The sequence below is a fragment of the Triturus cristatus genome, chromosome 4_1 (assembly GCF_964204655.1).
Source record: "Triturus cristatus chromosome 4_1, aTriCri1.1, whole genome shotgun sequence".
NCBI lineage: Eukaryota > Metazoa > Chordata > Amphibia > Caudata > Salamandridae > Triturus > Triturus cristatus.
In genome coordinates, this window is record NC_140585.1 from 134,888,204 (window position 1) to 134,895,703 (window position 7,500).

The 7,500-nt window shown below is 39.8% G+C and overlaps 5 non-coding genes across 5 annotated transcripts; all 5 read right to left on the bottom strand.

Moving 5' to 3' along the window:
• Positions 1-1,074: 1,074 nt before the first annotated feature.
• TRNAR-CCU (transfer RNA arginine (anticodon CCU)) lies at positions 1,075-1,147 on the bottom strand. Its single transcript has one exon. It is a non-coding gene; the product is annotated as a tRNA-Arg (tRNA).
• Positions 1,148-1,942: 795 nt separating this feature from the next.
• TRNAR-UCG (transfer RNA arginine (anticodon UCG)) lies at positions 1,943-2,015 on the bottom strand. Its single transcript has one exon. It is a non-coding gene; the product is annotated as a tRNA-Arg (tRNA).
• Positions 2,016-3,530: 1,515 nt separating this feature from the next.
• On the bottom strand, positions 3,531-3,603 carry TRNAR-UCG (transfer RNA arginine (anticodon UCG)). Its single transcript has one exon. It is a non-coding gene; the product is annotated as a tRNA-Arg (tRNA).
• Positions 3,604-6,706: 3,103 nt separating this feature from the next.
• TRNAR-UCG (transfer RNA arginine (anticodon UCG)) lies at positions 6,707-6,779 on the bottom strand. Its single transcript has one exon. It is a non-coding gene; the product is annotated as a tRNA-Arg (tRNA).
• A 646-nt stretch (positions 6,780-7,425) lies between these two features.
• Positions 7,426-7,498, bottom strand: TRNAR-CCU (transfer RNA arginine (anticodon CCU)). Its single transcript has one exon. It is a non-coding gene; the product is annotated as a tRNA-Arg (tRNA).
• Positions 7,499-7,500: the final 2 nt, after the last annotated feature.

Here is a 7,500-nt window from a genome sequence, read left to right on the forward strand (position 1 = left end):
GAGGCAAAATCAGCACTTTAACTGCCCAAATCATACAGATTTTACACATGTAGCACTCTATGCACACATAGGCACACACCTTGCATTTCTTCTACACACACTTAAGCTAAAAATCCATTCTGTCACGTCAAAATTCTGCAAACCTATTACATATTCAGTGCGTCGGCATAGAAGCACTTTTTAATGCCACTAAAATGCACAAGTAGTTAGACTGAAGATGCAACCTGAATGAGTTTACAGTATGTACTCCACTTTATTAATGATTAGTACTGAGAAAGTGAGGACTACAAGAGTATTGGAAAAGACTTTTTCCACTCTGAATGTAAAGCAGATTGTGTGACCATTGGCCAAAAACGACCACAAAGGGACTCTAACCCTCAATCTTCTGATCCGAAGTCAGACGTCTTACCCATTAGGCCACGCGGTCATCCGTCCACCTGAGATGATTTTTATCATGTAGGTGGTATGCATGGATGGAGAACATATTATTGAAAGGTATTCAGGTTTACATCCCATAGTGTTCTTTCAGCTCTTTTCGCTGGAAGCACTTTTTTGGAATCTATATATTGAGAATTTTATGAGTACGATATGCTTTTGTTTTCCTTTTTCCATACAAACCTCTTTCCTTATGAGTTTAAAGCTCATTTGTATTCTCTACATAGCTCTGGAAGTTTCCAGATGTGGAGTGAAACTGTTTTGAAAGTAGGACAAATTGCTCCTTCCTGCATATGCTAATTTTTCACACTCACATAGGTTGTATACGTTTTATGTATCCTGGCTTGACCTATTCAAGTAGCTGAAAGCCTGTCACCACCTCTAGAAACAAGATTCACACCAATCCAATTCAAATCATTTTTTCCAAAGGAATATGTTCTGGCCGGTCGAAAATGCATCTCACAAAAATAGGCATTTAAAAATCTACTTTGCAGTTTCAGAACACTAACATGACTGTGAAGTGTACACAAGTAAAATGGGACCGTTTCAAAGTACCTAATCCCTCATAAACTTCTGAGAGGAAGCATGTAATAAATCTACCTAATATTCTGGAAAAGAAAGAGGGAGGATTTTTGTTATCACCTCAGATGGGACTCGAACCCACAATCCCTGGCTTAGGAGGCCAGTGCCTTATCCATTAGGCCACTGAGGCACACATGCATAGCTCTTTTCTAGAGGCATTATTTAAATGTATTCTATGGTCAGACACCGGTGTGTGCACACAGGGCATTTCTCACTTCTCTCTATAAGTAAACTTCCCATTTTCATCCTCTTCCATCCCCGACTTTAACGCTCTCTTCTATGCTATAATGGAGACTTTGCAATTTTAGCAAGTGGAGAGAAATTGGAGAACCACTTTCGACTCCACACTTCTTCTTCACTTACTTCTTTTCTCAATATACTGGGCTTAGAAAAGGGTATCAAGCCATCCTTATCATCAGTAGGACACGGAAAGAGGCACTAAGTCTCCTAACCAAGTTCAACCACACTCTGCAACTTAACCATTGCACTACAAAGTAGGCAACGGGGGCATCAGCAAAGGCAGCCAATGTGCCGATCCTTTATACATTTTGTGTAGTACTTTTCTTACTCGGAGGCAAAATCAGCACTTTAACTGCCCAAATCATACAGATTTTACACATGTACCACTCTATGCACACATAGGCACACACCTTGCAGTTCTTCTACACACACTTAAGCTAAAAACCCATTCTGTCACGTCAAAATTCTGCAAACCTATTACATATTCAGTGCGTCGGCATAGAAGCACTTTTTAATGCCACTAAAATGCACAAGTAGTTAGACTGAAGATGCAACCTGAATGAGTTTACAGTATGTACTCCACTTTATTAATGATTAGTACTGAGAAAGTGAGGACTACAAGAGTATTGGAAAAGACTTTTTCCACTCTGAATGTAAAGCAGATTGTGTGACCATTGGCCAAAAACGACCACGAAGGGACTCGAACCCTCAATCTTCTGATCCGAAGTCAGACGCCTTATCCATTAGGCCACGCGGTCATCCGTCCACCTGAGATGATTTTTATCATGTAGGTGGTATGCATAGATGGAGAACATATTATTGAAAGGTATTCAGGTTTACATCCCATAGTGTTCTTTCAGCTCTTTTCGCTGGAAGCACTTTTTTGGAATCTATATATTGAGAATTTTATGAGTACGATATGCTTTTGATTTCCTTTTTCTATACAAACCTGTTTCCACATGAGTTTAAAGTTCATTTGTATGCTCTACATAGCTCTGGACGTTTCCAGACGGGGAGTGAAACTGTTTTGAAAGTAGTACAAATTGCTCCTTCCTGCATATGCTAATTTTTCACACTCACATAGGTTGTATAAGTTTTATGAATCCTGGCTTGACCTATTCAAGTAGCTGAAAGCCTGTCACCACCTCTAGAAACAAGATTCACACCAATCCAATTCATATCATTTTTTCCAAAGGAATATGTTCTGGCCGGTCGAAAATGCATCTCACAAAAATAGGCATTTAAAAATCTACTTTGCAGTTTCAGAACACTAACATGACTGTGAAGTGTACACAAGTAAAATGGGACCGTTTCAAAGTACCTAATCCCTCATAAACTTCTGAGAGGAAGCATGTAATAAATCTACCTAATTTTCTGGAAAAGAAAGAGGGAGGATTTTTGTTATCAACTCCGATGGGCCTTGAACCCACAATCCCTGGCTTAGGAGGCCAGTGCCTTATCCATTAGGCCACTGAGGCACAAATGCATAGCTCTTTTCTAGAGGCATTATTTAAATGTATTCTATGGCCAGACACCGGTGTGTGCACACAGGGCATTTCTCACTTCTCTCTATAAGTAAACTTCCCATTTTCATCCTCTTCCATCCCCGACTTTAACGCTCTCTTCTATGCTATAATGGAGACTTTGCAATTTTAGCAAGTGGAGAGAAATTGGAGAACCACTTTTGACTCCACACTTCTTCTTCACTTACTTCTTTTCTCAATATACTGGGCTTAGAAAATGGTATCAAGCCATCCTTATCATCAGTAGGACACGGAAAGAGGCACTAAGTCTCCTAACCAAGTTCAACCACACTCTGCAACTTAACCATTGCACTACAAATTAGGCAACAGGGGCATCAGCAAAGGCAGCCAATGTGCCGATCCTTTCTAAATTTTGTGTAGTTCTTTTCTTACTCGGAGGCAAAATCAGCACTTTAACTGCCCAAATCATACAGATTTTACAAATGTACCACTCTATGCACACATAGGCACACACCTTGCAGTTCTTCTACACACACTTAAGCTAAAAACCCATTCTGTCACGTCAAAATTCTGCAAACCTATTACATATTCAGTGCGTCGGCATAGAAGCACTTTTTAATGCCACTAAAATGCACAAGTAGTTAGACTGAAGATGCAACCTGAATGAGTTTACAGTATGTACTCCACTTTATTAATGATTAGTACTGAGAAAGTGAGGACTACAAGAGTATTGGAAAAGACTTTTTCCACTCTGAATGTAAAGCAGATTGTGTGACCATTGGCCAAAAACGACCACGAAGGGACTCGAACCCTCAATCTTCTGATCCGAAGTCAGACGCCTTATCCATTAGGCCACGCGGTCATCCGTCCACCTGAGATGATTTTTATCATGTAGGTGGTATGCATGGATGGAGAACATATTATTGAAAGGTATTCAGGTTTACATCCCATAGTGTTCTTTCAGCTCTTTTCACTGGAAGCACTTTTTTGGAATCTATATATTGAGAATTTTATGAGTACGATATGCTTTTGTTTTCCTTTTTCCATACAAACCTCTTTCCTCATGAGTTTAAAGCTCATTTGTATGCTCTACATAGCTCTGGACGTTTCCAGACGTGGAGTGAAACTGTTTTGAAAGTAGTACAAATTGCTCCTTCCTGCATATGCTAATTTTTCACACTCACATAGGTTGTATAAGTTTTATGAATCCTGGCTTGACCTATTCAAGTAGCTGAAAGCCTGTCACCACCTCTAGAAACAAGATTCACACCAATCCAATTCATATCATTTTTTCCAAAGGAATATGTTCTGGCCGGTCGAAAATGCATCTCACAAAAATAGGCATTTAAGAATCTACTTTGCAGTTTCAGAACACTAACATGACTGTGAAGTGTACACAAGTAAAATGGGACCGTTTCAAAGTACCTAATCCCTCATAAACTTCTGAGAGGAAGCATGTAATAAATCTACCTAATTTTCTGGAAAAGAAAGAGGGAGGATTTTTGTTATCACCTCAGATAGGACTTGAACCCACAATCCCTGGTTTAGGAGGCCAGTGCCTTATCCTTTAGGCCACTGAGGCACACATGCATTGCTCTTTTCTAGAGGCATTATTTAAATGTATTCTATGGTCAGACACCGGTGTGTGCACACAGGGCATTTCTCACTTCTCTCTATAAGTAAACTTCCCATGTTCATCCTCTTCCATCCCCGACTTTAACGCTCTCTTCTATGCTATAATGGAGACTTTGCAATTTTAGCAAGTGGAGAGAAATTGGAGAACCACTTTCGACTCCACACTTCTTCTTCACTTACTTCTTTTCTCAATATACTGGGCTTAGAAAATGGTATCAAGCCATCCTTATCATCAGTAGGACACGGAAAGAGGCACTAAGTCTCCTAACCAAGTTCAACCACACTCTGCAACTTAACCATTGCACTACAAATTAGGCAACGGGGGCATCAGCAAAGGCAGCCAATGTGCCGATCCTTTATACATTTTGTGTAGTACTTTTCTTACTCGGAGGCAAAATCAGCACTTTAACTGCCCAAATCATACAGATTTTACCAATGTAGCACTCTATGCACACATAGGCACACACCTTGCAGTTCTTCTACACACACTTAAGCTAAAAACCCATTCTGTCACGTCAAAATTCTGCAAACCTATTACATATTCAGTGCGTCGGCATAGAAGCACTTTTTAATGCCACTAAAATGCACAAGTAGTTAGACTGAAGATGCAACCTGAATGAGTTTACAGCATGTACTCCACTTTATTAATGATTAGTAATGAGAAAGTGAAGACTACAAGAGTATTGGAAAATACTTTTTCCACTCTGAATGTAAAGCAGATTGTGTGACCATTGGCCAAAAACAACCACAAAGGGACTCAAACCCTCAATCTTCTGATCCGAAGTCAGACGCCTTATCCATTAGGCCACGCGGTCATCCGTCCACCTGAGATGATTTTTATCATGTAGGTGGTATGCATGGATGGAGAACATATTATTGAAAGGTATTCAGGTTTACATCCCATAGTGTTCTTTCAGCTCTTTTCGCTGGAAGCACTTTTTTGGAATCTATATATTGAGAATTTTATGAGTACGATATGCTTTTGTTTTCCTTTTTCCATACAAACCTCTTTCCTCATGAGTTTAAAGCTCATTTGTATGCTCTACATAGCTCTGGACGTTTCCAGACGTGGAGTGAAACTGTTTTGAAAGTAGTACAAATTGCTCCTTCCTGCATATGCTAATTTTTCACACTCACATAGGTTGTATAAGTTTTATGAATCCTGGCTTGACCTATTCAAGTAGCTGAAAGCCTGTCACCACCTCTAGAAACAAGATTCACACCAATCCAATTCATATAATTTTTTCCAAAGGAATATGTTCTGGCCGGTCGAAAATGCATCTCACAAAAATAGGCATTTAAAAATCTACTTTGCAGTTTCAGAACACTAACATGACTGTGAAGTGTACACAAGTAAAATGGGACCGTTTCAAAGTACCTAATCCCTCATAAACTTCTGAGAGGAAGCATGTAATAAATCTACCTAATTTTCTGGAAAAGAAAGAGGGAGGATTTTTGTTATCAACTCCGATGGGCCTTGAACCCACAATCCCTGGCTTAGGAGGCCAGTGCCTTATCCATTAGGCCACTGAGGCACAAATGCATAGCTCTTTTCTAGAGGCATTATTTAAATGTATTCTATGGCCAGACACCGGTGTGTGCACACAGGGCATTTCTCACTTCTCTCTATAAGTAAACTTCCCATTTTCATCCTCTTCCATCCCCGACTTTAACGCTCTCTTCTATGCTATAATGGAGACTTTGCAATTTTAGCAAGTGGAGAGAAATTGGAGAACCACTTTCGACTCCACACTTCTTCTTCACTTACTTCTTTTCTCAATATACTGGGCTTAGAAAATGGTATCAAGCCATCCTTATCATCAGTAGGACACGGAAAGAGGCACTAAGTCTCCTAACCAAGTTCAACTACACTCTGCAACTTAACCATTGCACTACAAAGTAGGCAACGGGGGCATCAGCAAAGGCAGCCAATGTGCCGATCCTTTATACATTTTGTGTAGTACTTTTCTTACTCGGAGGCAAAATCAGCACTTTAACTGCCCAAATCATACAGATTTTACACATGTACCACTCTATGCACACATAGGCACACACCTTGCAGTTCTTCTACACACACTTAAGCTAAAAACCCATTCTGTCACGTCAAAATTCTGCAAACCTATTACATATTCAGTGCGTCGGCATAGAAGCACTTTTTAATGCCACTAAAATGCACAAGTAGTTAGACTGAAGATGCAACCTGAATGAGTTTACAGTATGTACTCCACTTTATTAATGATTAGTACTGAGAAAGTGAGGACTACAAGAGTATTGGAAAAGACTTTTTCCACTCTGAATGTAAAGCAGATTGGGTGACCATTGGCCAAAAACGACCACGAAGGGACTCGAACCCTCAATCTTCTGATCCGAAGTCAGACGCCTTATCCATTAGGCCACGCGGTCATCCGTCCACCTGAGATTATTTTTATCATGTAGGTGGTATGCATGGATGGAGAACATATTATTGAACGGTATTCAGGTTTACATCCCATAGTGTTCTTTCAGCTCTTTTCGCTGGAAGCACTTTTTTGGAATCTATATATTGAGAATTTTATGAGTACGATATGCTTTTGTTTTCCTTTTTCCATACAAACCTCTTTCCTTATGAGTTTAAAGCTCATTTGTATTCTCTACATAGCTCTGGAAGTTTCCAGATGTGGAGTGAAACTGTTTAGAAAGTAGGACAAATTGCTCCTTCCTGCATATGCTAATTTTTCACACTCACATAGGTTGTATACGTTTTATGTATCCTGGCTTGACCTATTCAAGTAGCTGAAAGCCTGTCACCACCTCTAGAAACAAGATTCACACCAATCCAATTCAAATCATTTTTTCCAAAGGAATATGTTCTGGCGGTCGAAAATGCATCTCACAAAAATAGGCATTTAAAAATCTACTTTGCAGTTTCAGAACACTAACATGACTGTGAAGTGTACACAAGTAAAATGGGACCGTTTCAAAGTACCTAATCCCTCATAAACTTCTGAGAGGAAGCATGTAATAAATCTACCTAATATTCTGGAAAAGAAAGAGGGAGGATTTTTGTTATCACCTCAGATGGGACTCAAACCCACAATCCCTGGCTTAGGAGGCCAGTGCCTTATCCATTAGGCCACTGAGGCAC